Below are 12,818 nucleotides of genomic sequence, written 5' to 3'. Positions count from 1 at the left end.
CAGCGGGGAAGGATTTGAGTTGAGTTCCATGAACTTTCAGCATGTAGTAAGTCCCCTGGAGCGACTGTCCCTGGAGTTCTGGATCATGCATTCTTATAAGAAAAGCTAGCTTTGTTTGTGTGTACTGAGGTGCAAATACTGTGTATCTTAGGCAAGACCTCTACCATTGAGCATAGCCTTTGCCCAACTGTTTTTATTTTAACACAGGGTCCTGCTAAGTTACCCAGGCTGGCCTTCAACTCACTAGGCAGTCCAGGAAGGCTTTCAACTTTTCAACTTTTCAAACTTTCAACTTTTCCTGCTGCCGCAGCCTCAACATCACCCTGAGCATAAGAAAAATATCTTAACATACCTTTAGATATGTAAATTTACTTGTTTGTTTTCAAGTTATAAAAATCATATCAATATCTATACAGTTTAATATATACAGGTAGACAGTTTTAGAACAGGAAATAAAACAGATCTCGATACTTGCTCTAGGACCCTGGTGGACCATTTTGTACACTGTGGAATGCTCCTCCAGGATGAAGCTAACATTCAGACAGGCTTTGCTAGATGTCAGCAATCAAACCATGCAGTCTGTCTAAATCAGTGCTTCTGCAGGAGAGGCTCTGGCTAGGAGATCTTATAAAAGTTTCTGTTGATCTCACTCTGCACTTCTAGTTAAGCAATACAGCTCTGAAGAGTTAATAATCAAATACTAAAAAATACTAAAAGGGCTGGCTGTGGTAATCTACACTTGTAATGCCAGCATTCAAGAGGCAGAGGCAGGAGGATTATAAATTGAAAGCCGGCATAGGCAATAGAAGATCTTGTGTCAATGCCCGCCCCCCAAAAAGACCCTGTAGATATTACTGAAACAGCCATGGAATGCACAAAACAGGCAATTAACACTGGGGAGTGCATAGTTGAATTCAATATCTGGGCCACAATGCAACTCAGAAAATGTCATTCCCTTCCTCCCACAAAATATTTTTCTCTGTCCCTTCCTCTCACTCCCACCTCATTTTGAGGCAGGTTCTCATGTACAGCAGCCTAGTCTCCAACTCACTATGTAGCTGAGGATGACTTTGAACTCCTGATCGCCCTGCCTCTACCTTCCATGGGCTGGGGTAATAGGCCTGCCCCACCAGGCCTGGTCCTCTCCTCACTGTTCAATATCCCTTGAACTACTTTTTAAAAAGATATTAAAAATATTCATTAAATAAAATAATCTAAAGCCAAGAGAACATTATTTAGATATCCCTACAGCCCCGCCATCCAGGTTACAAAGGAAAAATATTTATGGCATTCTGGATATGTATGCAAACATAAACACAAAAGAGGACCATCGGGCGTTGGGGCTGCAGATAAGATGTCTGAGAGTGGAAAGGCACCTGGTGCCATGACTGATGTCGGAGCTGCATCCCTGGAACCCATAACTGGAAGGAGAGAAATGGTTTCCACAAGTTGCCCTCTGACCTCTACATTTTACTCTTGGCAAGACTATACCCACAAACTAAATAAGTGTAAATAAACAAAACAAAACTTTTTTTTTTTTTTTTTTTTTTAAGGAGTAGCTCTGCGCACCAGCTGGGGATATTTATTTGTTCTGTCGTTCAGAGTGGCCCAGAACTCACCATGTAGCCCACACTGATCTTAACCCTACAGCAGTCTTCCTGCTTCGTTCAGACTCCTGAGTGCTGGATGACCTCAGCTGGCTCACATATGATTTTTTTTTTTTTTTTTTTTTTTTACACAGACTTGTTTCATTTGGTAATTCTATTTTTTTTTTCCTGTGTCACTAAGAATGATGGTTCTGAGAGAGCCCATCAGCCATGGAGGAACAGCTGGTGATCTTCCCCACAGCTTGAGTTTGGCTGAATTCCTCAGGTTCACTGATACCTTCTCCCCTCCTGCTGCCGCCTGACTCATCTGTCATCTCTTCTGGCTTGCTGCCTTCCAGCCCTTGCTGTCCCCCCCTCCACCACCCTCGACTGTGTGTGTGTGTGTGTGTGTGTGTGTGTGTGTGTGTGTGTGTGTGTGACTGGAGACTGAACACAAACCTTGAGGATGCTACACTTTTCTCTCTCCTTTTACCTTCTACCCTCATTCATTTTTGTCCACTAAACAAAAGCCTCCAGGATGGGGTTAATGTTTGACAGAATTAAGCTTCCTGCTAATGTGTGCAGGGAGCCTAGAGACAGCTGCACCCATTGTACTCTGGGACTTTTTGAGCAAGCCCAGGCAAGCGCCCTCTGTTCTTGATGACTATCTGTTATTTCCACTTGGGAGCCCAAATTAAAGTAGCTTATTTGCCTTAAAAGTGAGGTCTAGCCAGAGGCAGCACGGGGCATGCCCGTTGTCGGAGTAGAGTCATTTTCGAGGACGAGGCGTTTCTGGAATTAAAACCAGGGGAGATGGATTTATTGTCGAGGCAAGGTGAGCGCAGCGGGGAAGGAGGCAGATGCGGCCTAAAGGCAGCGCTTCCCAAGGAGGGCAGCCAGCTTTCCCATGTTACAAAACCAGTTACCAAAAACCAGTTCCTCCTGCTGCAGCAGACAAAGATCCTCTGAATACTCCTTTACCTGCTGACAAAGACCTTTCCAGACGTAGCTGTGAACCCATTGGTGGTGAGGGAAGTTTCCGAACTTTGGAACGGCCCCTGGGTCAGCGTGAAAGAAAATAAGCACTCTCACCACACCAGAGCCAAACTGTGTTTTCCAGAGACCGAGTGAAATTATTGTTTCCGTGAAATGCAAACCACTACCCCCACGACAACTCTGTTCCAGGGGGTAAAATTATTGTCATGGGCTCTGTAGACTGGGAGAGGCCAACTTGCTAATGATAACTCTGCTGCTGTGGAAGGTTCTAGAAAGAGACCGAGTAGAAAGTGACTCATTCTCCCCCCCCGCCCCCCCCCCCCCCGACATAGAAACATCCTCCTGCAGCAGTGTAGTTTTCGTGTCATTTAGAGTGGGGCTGTAGCACCTGGACCGAGTGGACGCTTCAGGGTGACAGAAATGAAGCGTCTCATCAGTTGTGTTAGTCACCGTAGGAAGCGGCCTTCTCCTCATCTTGCAGAAGTGGGAGCCACAGAAGCTGATGATAGCTGTTGAAGAGAGGAAGAAGTGACTCCCCACGGACTTACAAGCTCTTCTCCCTTCCCCAGCAGCAGCCGCTTGATAAACAGCATTTAGGGTCAGAAAAGAAGAGGATGAAGCAGAGGGGGAAAAAAAAAATATCTGGACATAAGTGCAAAAAGGATCTCCCCATCCCCAGTCTATGGCAGAGTGGAAACGAAAGAGAAAAGTTTAAAAGAGGGAAATAACGCTGAGGAAAGAGCTCAGTGGTAAAGCGCTTGCTGTGCCTGCAGGAGGACTGATTCAAGCCCCAGATCCTGTGGAAAGGGTTTGCAATCCCAGCACTTCCGAGAAGGTGACCAGCCAGAGCGTCCTTGGGGCTTGCTAGCCAGCATAATGAGTTAACTCTGAATCCCAAACACAGACTGCTTTAAAAAACCAAAGTGAGCTCAGTGCTAGAGAGCTTGCCTGGCATGTTTGAGTCCCAAGCTTCAATTATGGTACTCTAAGAAAAGAAACAAAGGCAGGGAATGGCTTCGGAGGAGTAACAGTCTGATTTGTGCACACAAATCACCAGTTTCAAAGTTTTGAGGATCTTGGTTTTGTTCGTTTGTTTTGTTTCTTAATGTAAGAGAAAATAGCTGTTTAATAAGATTAGAAAATTCTTCCCTCGCCCTAGAGAAACTCAAGCTCCACATCGGTGGTGACTCATTCCTTTTATATTCCGTGTTTAGCAGGTAACCTGACATTTTAGTGGCTTTTAATCAAAAGGCCAATTAACAGTTTTCACTGGTGCCAGAATCCTCGGATGACTCCCACGGATACATTTTCCGAGGCATGTGTACATATACACACCATCCTCTGACCAGTACTACAATTAGAACCTTGGGTCAATAGTTGAGTTCCCCAGTTCTCTGGCTTCTGCCAGGTCCTTGATTTAGTTAACTTCTTTTGCTTCGAGTGCACGTTAAATAATGATTTCTGCTGCTGAAGCAGCTGTCTGTAGTTAAGACTGAAAGGGAAGGAATGCAAATATTTGTGGGGTTTTTCTTGTTTGGTTGTTTGGGATTTTTTTTTTTTTTTTTTTTTTTTTTTTTGAGACAGGGTTTTTCTTTGTATCCCTGGCTGTCCTGGAACTCTCTCCGTAGATCAGGCTGGCCTTGAACTGAGATCTGCCTGCCTCTGCCAGGGCCCAAAGGTGTGCGCTACCACCAACCGTCCAGCTGTGGTTCTTTCTTTTGGTTGTTGTTGTTGTTGTTTTTAATGCTTTCTGGGCCAGCAGAATGGCACTGTGGAAGGACAGGAGACTGATTGTTCACCGTGCAAGCTGGGCATACTGAGTTTAATCCCTGGAACCTATAGAAGGTGGGAAAAAGAACCAACCTCACGAGAGTGTCCTCTGACTTCCACATGTGTGCCCACATAAAGCACATTATGAAGACATGTACAGAATAGTACAAATTTAAAATACTTCCTAGGGCAGTCTGCCCAGGGGTCAGCGACTGAGTCCTTGGTCTTGTCCTATGGCTTTGCCCTTTACCCTTTTGTTTTTTCTGTCATTTCATCCCCTTTCTCCTTCTCCTCCCCATTCAAAAGACAACATATCAGGAATGCAATTTGCATGACGGTATAATGACTTAATCATTTTGCATTTTCTTTCCGTGTCAGTTTTATATTTTGCTCAGTGATGTAGTTATGTCAGCATTGGGCTTTTTTGTTTGTTTGGTGGATCAGTGACTGCAATTAAAAAGAGGAGGGGGAAGTCCTTTACCTCTGTCTCATGACAGTAGGCGTGAAGGAAGCAGTTATCAGGTGTTGAGAACCACAGAGCCAGCTGAAGTGTTAGAGGGCAGTAAGGATGAGGTGGGAGTTTGAAAAAAGATAAGAATAAGCCCAAGATTTGCATTCCTTGGGATCTGCAGGGAAAGAGCTGATAGTCTGCCCTAGCCATTCTGCCCTGGTCAAATTTACATGGCGAAGTTTCAGCTAGAAGTCCCACAGTTTGCTCTCTACCTGGTTCTACCTAGGGGACCTTGAATGGAATGGAACACAGAGCGCAGAGCTGTCCTACAGACTTGGGACAATAGCAGTGTGCATTCCTTTTGTGTTGGCCTCCCTTTTACTACTTTAAGGCGTATGCATGGTTGAAGAGATGGCTTGGCAGCTAACAGCACTTGCTGCTCTTACAGAGACCGGGACTTTGGTTCCGAGCACTCACACTTGTCCATTATTGTACCGCCAGGGAATCCTATATTCTCTTCTGACCTCTGCTGCCACCTGCACACACACACACACACACACACACACACACACACACACACACACACGAGGCATGCACACAATTTAAAATATTAAAATCTTAATAAAGGACATATAGATAAAATCAAATGAACCCCAGGAAGCCCACCAAGAGTGAAGAGGCTTCTACAGGGCAAACAGACTCAGGAAGAAAGCTCCAGCTCTATCCCGTCTCTAGCAGCACTGTGGGGGGCTAAGTTACTTCCCTCAAGTTATTTTCAAACTTCAACTGGTAGAGCTTTCCTCATCTGCCCTGTGTAAGTGTTTTTGTTAGTGATGGGGGCGGGGGTGGTGATGGCCAGCCCCTGTGCTCGCTCAGCTGCAGAGGGCTCCATCCTGCAAAGAAAATGCAATACAGAGTTGCTTGCTCTCTGACCACTTCCTCAGGCCAGTGAGGGCTGCTCCTGGCCCCAGAGAAGGTCAAAGACCAGCGTGTTACACAGCTGTTGTCCACCATAGTCAGCTGTCAGGAGTTCCTTTTTTTTTTTTTTTAAGGCAGGGTTTCTCTGAGTAGCCTTGGCTGTGCTGCACTCACTTTGTAGACCAGGCTGGCCTTGAACTCACAGAGATTCGCCTGCCTCTGCCTCCCAGAGTGCTGGATTAACAGGCATGTGCCACTGGGCAGGGCTCTTTTGTTTGTTTGTTTGTTTGTTTGTTTGTTTGTTTTTAAAGTTACATCTCACTTTGAAACTGTGTCCATTGAAGGTCCAACAGATTCTGATTTCAAGATTAGCTTTCTGGAAAAATGTGGCTCAAGAATTTTCTAAGTAGGAGCATCACCTCATCGCCCATGGACAATGCCCATTGTTCTGGTGGATATGATACAGGAAATAGACAAGAGGCCCAGTCACACCAGGGTTAACTAAACAGTTAAAAGCAGAGGCTCAAAAAAAGAGCTTAATTCCTATTTGATTGCCCATCACCACTCTGTCTCTCTCTCTCTCCCTCTCTCTCTATCTCTGTGTGTGTGTGCCTTCAAATTTATTTCTTTATTTTATGGTGCAGGGGGTCAAACTTGGGGCTTTGCACACACCAAGCCAGGCAAGTGCTTTATCACTGAGCTACCTCCAGCCCCTTCTCTCATTTGAATGATCCTCAAAAGAAGGAAGAGGAGGAGGAGACCAGGAAACAGTGAAATCAGCAAATTGGGTAACTTCATTTCCCGACGGTCATGAGAATGGCTGTGGTCCCTGACCCATGCTAACCACACACAACATTCAAGAAGACGTTAACCAAACGCAGGCGTGTTTTGAAGTGAGGACCGTATATTCTGCTGTCATTGCGGTCCTCTGCCCTGCCCTAGACCCAACAGAGCAGCCACGCGTACAGCTGCAGCAAAAGAGTTTCTTTTCATGTAAATGGCCAACACCAGCCTCACAATTTTTTTTTTCTGTTCTGTAAGTCAATGTCTAAAAGGAAAAATCCCAAAGCAGAGGACAAGATGAATTTCCAATTTATAATGCTGAGGTGACTGTATAGTATCATGGAGCTGATGGGGTGGGTACCATCTCTAGCCCTTCGGGATATTTCTGAAGAGCGTGGTTTTCCCTAACTGAGCAGCTGGCTGTGCTGTGGCTGGTTTACACTCGATCACAAGAGTTAGCCCCAGGCCTCCCAGCCCAAGTCCATGTTCAGCGGTGGGAATATTTACACCACGGATATTGGAAAATGCTAAATACGGGTGCCTTGAATGGTGGGTGTGGGGAAATAGTCCACAGTTCACAGGCTCACCATGGAGTTAGCCCCTCCCACCCCCCAAGAGCTTGGGACTGAAGGAAAGAGAATCTGGTAGCTCTGACCTGATCATCATTTTCTCTGGTGCTGTTAAGATGAGATTCACGCAATACAAATTGTTTTACTTATCTTTTTAAAGGCTCACTCAAACCTGTATGTTATCGCCTTCTTATTCAGTAAAATATTCAATTTCATCACTACTTTTTTAAAAATTATATCTCTGTGAGCATGCGCATGACACAGGAGTGTGGAGGCCAGTCCTTGCTGTCCAGGGATTGAACTCAGGCCATCAGACTTGGTGGAAGGTGCATTTGCCCACTAAAGCATCTTGACAGCCCTAAAACATTATATTTAAATTTAAGCAGGAGCCATGGTTCAAAATGTAGTTACTACAAAGGGTATCTCCACCACCATCCCTTCCCTTATACAACAAATGTCTCTCCCTATAGAAAACAAAAATGAAGTTTTCCTGTATTTCCATAATGATCTGAAAGCAGTAAATAAGCAAATAAATATTTCAATTATATTTAAACATACGCATGCATGCACACACAGAAATATTGCTTTGAACCTTTTTTTTCACTTCGTGTAACAAAACACCTTGAAGAGTGCTGCATTCCAGTACATACAAAACAGCCTTATTCTGTTTCATAACTGCATAGACACCAATGAGTAATAGAGACATCACAAATGACTGTCTATATTTCCCTCTTAGACAAAGTCCAAAAATAGAATTGATGCTGAATGATGAAGACATTGTTTAAATTGCCTGTCAAGAGTGTACCAATCTGTATTCTCATTAGCAATAGACAATTTTCTCTCAGTCTTGGCTTTGATACTTACTAAACATTTTGCTCCTATCAATCTGACAAGCAAAAAATAACTGTGTGTGTGTGTGTGTGTGTGTGTGTGTGTGTGTTTGTGTGTATGTGTGTGGTATTCAAAGGTGTGGAGGTCAAGTGTCTTCCTTCATGAGACAGTCTCTTCACTGAACCTTACACCATAAATTGTCTAGACTGGCAGATACCCAGAACCAAAGAACCCTTAATTTTTTACTCCTCTGCTACACACCAGCACACATCCTTACTATCTAAGATAGTTTCATTGAGATTCTCTCTCTAGTTTTCTTTTTATTACTTTCATTCCCTTTTTCCTTTTATCTATTTATCTGTCTATCTATCTATCTTTCTATTTATTTAGAGACAGAATCTCTCTATATAGCCCAGCACTTATCCTGTCTTCGCTTCCCAAGTTCCACCACACCGACTTGTCATTGAATCTTAAGCAGCCTGTTTTTAAACCTGCTTTGTTGATTTTTTTTTTACATGTCAACACGTATAGGCCATAGCTATTCAGTCACTTAGTTAAACGCTAGCCCAGGGAAGATCTCTAAGTACAATTCACATCTGCTTGAAGTGACTTTTAAGTGAAGATGATTATTTTTGCTCATCCAAGGAGGCTTTATCCTGCCAGTAAAAGACTTAAATGCAGAAGTGATATGTCTCCAAGGAAGAGGAAATTCCTCTTTGCAGTATCAGCTTCTCCTCCAGCTTCCAGACTCTGGCCTGCTGAGCAGATCTCAACCCCAAATGCCAGTACTCCAAACATGTAAGCAAGTTCTGAATCTCACTTTCACTCTCTCTTCCTGCTCAACTGTGTGGAAACCTTAGTCCTGATTCTTGACTAACACAACTCTTTTTCCCTTCGTAAATACCTATTTCAACTTGATATATATATATATATATATTTGTACTTTTCATATATCTATGTATTTGTTAGTATTCCTAGACCTCAGAGTTAATACATATGGATGGGTTACTCCTCAAGTAGAGGAGCAGAATCTTGGCCAAAGATTATACACATTTAGAAACAAAAAATATTCAATTATTCTCTTTAGAGGTTGTACCTATTTATACTTTATGCTTTATATCTTTTGTATTACTGTGTGTTCTTAGCACATACTAGGTGTTCAATAGGTAAGAAGGAATGCATTACAGTTGAGAGAAACCTAAATTAAGGCATGAAAGGATGCTAGACTGGGGAGTTGCTTATTTGGTAAAATCAACTCTTTTTTTTTTTTTTTAAAGTTCCCATTCCTCTGCAGGTGGCTTAATGGGTATTTACCCATCTAGTATTTGCTTATTAACAGCATCGGGCAGATGTTGATTTTGAGGCCACACTTGGGTTCTGAACACAAGCCCTGAAACATTTAAGACCATGGGAAGATGGATTTGTCTCTGTGGCTCTTGGGTTTCACATCTTTGAAATGAAAGGGTTGACCTCCCAGAATAGCAGGAAGATCAGCAGATAAATGTACATGTCATTGTTTCATTGCCATGTGTACAGAGTGATAGGGACACCAGCCAGTCAGAAGCTAGCAAAATGCAAGGACAATACAACAGCTGACAGAGGGAAAGCCTAGGAAGTAGTCCTGAGGTATAAAGGAGTGTGTGTGTGTGTGTGTGTGTGTGTGTGTGTGTGTGTGTGTGTGTTTCTCCCAGCCCCAAGCTCCCAGAATAATGATATATGAGACTCAAATTATATTTACAAATACCTATGTCATATAGCTAGGCTCTTATCTGACTAGCTCATCTATATTCTGCCACATGGCTGGTTACCTCTGCTCAGGTACCATGCGTCTGTTCTTCTCACATTTTCCTGCTGTTGAAGCTCTTATGCCTGACTCTGTCCCAAAATCCTTTCTGCCTACCGGATGTTCTGCCTTCTATTCTACCCTTTCATATAGGCCATGAGTTTTTTGTTTTGCTGGCTTGTTTTTTCATATTGGCAGGTATTACGGTCATACAATACTTAAGAGATTTTTCTGTCCACTGAGGTAATGAGGCTGCTTCTGAAGCTCTGTCTGGCCAACTCTAACAATTCAGGTGTTTTAGATCATTCCAATCACAGTACCATGCCAATATGGCTGTAGAAATTTATGGCTGTTTGTTGTGATAGGGTCTTATGTAGCCCAAGCTAGCCCCAAACTCACTGTTTAGCCAAGGCTATCCTTAAACTCTTTATTCTACTGCTGCTACCTCACTCTAATAGAATCACAAGCGTGGGCCAGCACACCCCGTGCACTCATCTCTTGCTCATATTCTTATTTATGTAATGTTTTTCTGACTCCTGATAGTCTGATCAGGCCCACCAGACCAAAATCAGCATCCCACTCAAATGCCCATGTTTTCTTATATTCTAGGGCAGTGTTTTTCAACCTGTGGGTTGCAAACCCCTTGAAGTCAAGAAGCACTTTCATGGGGATCACCTAAGACCATTGAAAAACACAGATATTTACATTTCTATTCATAACAGTAACAAGATTACAGTTATGAAGTAGCCAGCAGTCAGGATTATGTCAATTCACAATTAAGACAAGTAAAGAAAAACAGAGCATGAGAGGAAATTGTTCAAGAGTTGAAAAAGTGTTAAAGTGTATATACCACTACAGAAAGATACAGGACAAACCTTGTCTATAAAACTCAACTGAGTCCCAACAACACTGCCAAGAAGACAAGACAGTCCTTTAGCCGGTATTTCTCTTTACTTATTTCCTGCTTGCTCCTGAAAGGACTTGAGGGAAGCAGATATATGTGGCCATCTGCCTTGACTGACAAATACTAAAATCATATTAGTAAAAGGAAGAGGTCCTGGATCACATGGGTTTTACATAGTTGAGAGATAACACATCAGCCTTCTGAGGCTGGAGAGATGGCTCAGTGGTTGAAAGCACTTACTTATTTTGCAGAAGACCTAGGTTTGACTTCCAGCACCCACATGGTGCCTTAGAGCCACCTCTAACTCCAGTCCCAGTAGTTCTGATACTTTCTCCTGACCGTCTTGGCCTCTTACATGCATGTGGTGCACATACATGCACTCAGGCACATACACATAAAGAATAAATAGACAAATACTTAAAACAAGAACAACATTGGTTTTTCTCAACCAAGTCCAAAATTTAGCTGGTGTCGAGGTCTACTTGTAATCGGAACACTTTGTCATCCTAGCACTTTGGAGACAGAGGTAAAAGGATCACTCTGGGTTCAAGGTCAAACTGGGTTACCTGGTATGTTCAAGACCATCCTGAACTACATAATGGACCCATCTTTCAAAAGCTGAAACTAAACCAAAGGAAACCAAAACAAAAGCCATGAAGCTAAAAAAGGAAGGTTATTTGATCTAAATAGAATAATACATAATAGAACAGAGTTCAAAAGAGTTGTGGGTGATCCTGACTAAGGTCACCATCCTATAGCTCATAATTCAGTCTCTTTTGCCTTTGTAATTTCCTTATTTCAGTCTCCTAAGTGATTTTAGTTATATTTTAAATGTATAATATATAGTATATTTAAACATAAAAGAGAAAGACTGGAAGCCAGCCATAACAGAGCAGCTTATGTCAAACTAACCTTCTTTCTGCAGACAAAATACATAACAGCATCTGACAGAATTAGAAAGTGCAGATGAGCCTGGAGATAAGGCAGTCCCACCAAGGTGACCTCAAGATTCATCCCCACCCAATTCACAGTGCAGGGACCTACAGCAAGCAGCGCCTTTACTGTGACCTGAAGAGACAGAATGAAGCTCAAAACCGCCAAAGGGGCAAATATTTGGTGGCACAAGGCCCAGAGAATAGCAGGAAGTGAACCCACAAGGCAACATGAACTTCCCCCTTGAAGTGTTTGCCAGTCCCTGAGCTGAGCCAGCACAGGCAGAGACTACAAGACAGTAAAGGGAAGGCAGCTGCTGGGAGGCTGGGTAACCGCATAGAGCTCTTTGTATCAGCCTGGTTCAGAGGAGACCATGATCACAAGACCATGTGTGGACTAGCAATACCCAATCTAAAAGACCAAGGGCAGCCTACTAATAAAGCCAACACCCACACGACCAACCTTAAATTAGCCTAAGAGAAGCCTTAACAGGATTAGGGTGATTTCTCTGTACTCTGCCTTTTAAGAGGAACATAAAATGATAGAAAGCCTCTATAAGCTTTATAACAAATAAACTAAACTGAGGGAAAAGTGAGATATTTGACAAAGAGAATTGAATAAACCTACAGATATTATTGAATAATTCAGTGTATTTTCCAGCAGCTGATAGAATAAACTGAAAAAATTCAGTAGAGATACCGTCAATCTAATGGAAGTCTACAGAACACTACACATAGCAAGTGTAAAATGTACAGCTCTGAGCAGCGCATGGCCATTTAGCAAAGTACTTCATGCTGGGCCGTAAAGCAAGTCCCACCAAGTTTGTGAAATCACAGAGTATCCTGTATTTTAAAGCTGAATCAAACTAAAAATAGACAGTAGGAAAATAACCAGCAAGTCCCTCAGAAGTGTTGAAAATTAACACACTCACAAACACACACACACATTTACACGTGGTCTGCCCATCCTAGAGCTGGAGTTGCAGGCAGTTGTGAGCCGTGCGACTTGGGTGCTAGGAACGAGACCCAAGTCTTCTGCGAGTGCAATACAGGCTTTTAACTCTGAGCCATCTCTCCAACCCCTATTTTTAATTTTAAAACTGCATTTACTTACATGCGAATACACATGCACACATGTGCGCACACCACAGCGGATGTGTTGAGGCCAGGGGAACAATTTATAGGAGTCCGTTCTCTTGTACCGCGTCTAGCCTGGGGCCACCAGGCTTGGCAGCAAGAACTATTTGCCTGCTTAGCCATTATTTATTTATTTATTTTGAAGACAGGGTCTTCTG

At 43.1% G+C, this 12,818-nt stretch overlaps 1 long non-coding RNA gene across 1 annotated transcript in view; it reads right to left on the bottom strand.

The window, feature by feature from the left end:
• Positions 1 to 1,991: 1,991 nt before the first annotated feature.
• Positions 1,992 to 12,818, bottom strand: part of LOC129678938 (uncharacterized) — a 30,686-nt gene continuing 19,859 nt past the window's right edge. Inside the window, exons 2-3 of the long non-coding RNA XR_008720458.1 lie at positions 2,971 to 3,091; positions 1,992 to 2,644 (exon numbers count right to left, since the gene is read on the bottom strand). This is a non-coding gene — a long non-coding RNA (uncharacterized LOC129678938). The remainder of the gene's footprint in view (positions 2,645 to 2,970; positions 3,092 to 12,818) is intronic.

This window comes from Psammomys obesus, unplaced genomic scaffold (assembly GCF_907164565.1).
Source record: "Psammomys obesus unplaced genomic scaffold, mPsaObe1.curated_primary_1811, whole genome shotgun sequence".
Classification (NCBI taxonomy): domain Eukaryota; kingdom Metazoa; phylum Chordata; class Mammalia; order Rodentia; family Muridae; genus Psammomys; species Psammomys obesus.
This window is presented reverse-complemented; position numbering and strand designations above follow the sequence as displayed.